Source organism: Oryctolagus cuniculus, unplaced genomic scaffold, assembly GCF_964237555.1.
Source record: "Oryctolagus cuniculus unplaced genomic scaffold, mOryCun1.1 SCAFFOLD_38, whole genome shotgun sequence".
In the NCBI taxonomy this organism is placed as follows: domain Eukaryota; kingdom Metazoa; phylum Chordata; class Mammalia; order Lagomorpha; family Leporidae; genus Oryctolagus; species Oryctolagus cuniculus.
In genome coordinates this window covers 1,635,124-1,637,448 of record NW_027208391.1, presented here as the reverse complement: position 1 = coordinate 1,637,448, position 2,325 = coordinate 1,635,124, and positions in this window count along the sequence as shown.

The following is a 2,325-nucleotide window of genomic DNA, read 5'->3' as shown; positions in this document are numbered from 1 at the left end:
AATATCATGTTTTCTCAGGTTTCTGAAGCTTTCCTCCTAGAAAACTCGAATGTGTGGAGGATTTGACTCCAGGTGGAACCAATTAGCGTTTGGCAGCTAAAAACAAAAACTTACATGCTAAAATGCATTCAAAACCATAAAGTCCATAGAGAATGTCCAGAAAACACAAAAAAACAAAGAGGCTGTAGCAAAATCTGGGATTGAGATAGCCACAACCCACCTGATAGTTTTGTTTTCATCCAAGAGTATCTAGACAAATTGTTGTGTATTTTGGGTGAAATTTATCCAAAATCACCGTGAAAGTGGTTTTGGAGAAAAGCACAATATTCCTGTTCGGCAAATGCATCCAATGTCATGTTTACAAATAAAAATATCATGTTTTCTCAGGTTTCTGAAGCTTTCTTCCTAGAAAACTCGAATGTGTATAGGATTTGACTCCAGGTGGAACCAATTAGCGTTTGCCAGCAGAAAACAAAAAGGGTCCTGCTAAAATGCACTCAAAACCTTAAAGTCCATAGAGAATATCCAGAAAACACAAACACACACAGAGGCTGTAGCAAGATCTGGGATTGAGATAGCTACAAATCACCAGATAGTTTTTTGTTTTCATCCAGGAGTATCTGGACAAATTGTTGTGGATTTCGGGTGAAATTTAACCAAAAATCACCGTGAAAGAGGTTTTGGAGAAAAGCACAATCTTCCTGTTCGGCAAATGCATCCAATGTCATGGTTACAGAAAGAAATATCATGTTTTCTCAGGTTTCTGAAGCTTTCTTCCTAGAAAACTCGAATGTGTGGAGTATTTGACTCCAGGTGGAACCAATTAGCTTTTGGCAGCTAAAAACAAAAACTTGCATGCTAAAATGCACTCAAAACCGTAAAGTCCATAGAATGTCCGGAAAACACAAACACACACAGAGGCTGTAGCAAGATCTGGGATTGAGATAGCCACAACACACCAGATAGTTTTGTTTTCATCCAGGAGTATCTGGACAAATTGTTGTGGATTTCCGGTGAAATTTAACCAAAAATCACCGTCAAAGAGGTTTTGGAGAAAATCGCAATATTCCTGTTCAGCAAATGCATCCAATTTCATGTTTACAGAAGGAAATATCATGTTATCTCAGGTTTCTGAAGCTTTCTTCCTAGAAAACTCGAATGTGTGGAGTATTTGACTCCAGGTGGAACCAATTAGCGTTTGCCAGCAGAAAACAAACAGGGTCCTGCTAAAATGCATTCAAAACCTTAAAGTCCATAGAGAATATCCAGAAAACACAAACACACACAGAGGCTGTAGCAAGATCTGTGATTGACATAGCGACAAATCACCAGATAGTTTTGTTTTCATCCAGGAGTATCTGGACAAATTGTTGTGGATTTCGGGTGAAATTTAACCAAAAATCACCGTGAAAGTGGTTTTGGAGAAAAGCACAATCATCCTGTTCGGCAAATGCATCCAATGTCATGTTTACGAATAAAAATATCATATTTTCTCAGGTTTCTGAAGCTTTCTTCCTAAAAAACTCAAATGTGTGGAGTATTTGACTCCAGGTGGAACCAATTAGCGTTTGGCAGCTAAAAACAAAAACTTGCATGCTAAAATGCATTCAAAACCGTAAAGTCCATAGAGAATGTCCAGAAAACACAAAAAAACAAAGAGGCTGTAGCAAGATCTGGGATTGAGATAGCCACAACACACCAGATAGTTTTGTTTTCATCCAGGAGTATCTGGACAAATTGTTGTGGATTTCGGGTGAAATTTAACCAAAAATCACCGTGAAAGTGGTTTTGGAGAAAAGCACAATGTTCCTGTTCCGCAAATGCATCCAATGTCATGTTTACAAATAAAAATATCATGTTTTCTCAGGTTTCTGAAGCTTTCCTCCTAGAATACTCGAATGTGTGGAGGATTTGACTCCAGGTGGAACCAATTAGCGTTTGGCAGCTAAAAACAAAAACTTACATGCTAAAATGCATTAAAAACCATAAAGTCCATAGAGAATGTCCAGAAAACACAAAAAAACAAAGAGGCTGTAGCAAAATCTGGGATTGAGATAGCCACAACCCACCTGATAGTTTTGTTTTCATCCAGGAGTATCTGGACAAATTGTTGTGTATTTTGGGTGAAATTTATCCAAAATCACCGTGAAAGTGGTTTTGGAGAAAAGCACAATATTCCTGTTCGGCAAATGCATCCAATGTCATGTTTACAAATACAAATATCATGTTTTCTCAGGTTTCTGAAGCTTTCTTCCTAGAAAACTCGAATGTGTGAAGGATTTGACTCCAGGTGGAACCAATTAGCGTTTGCCAGCAGAAAACAAA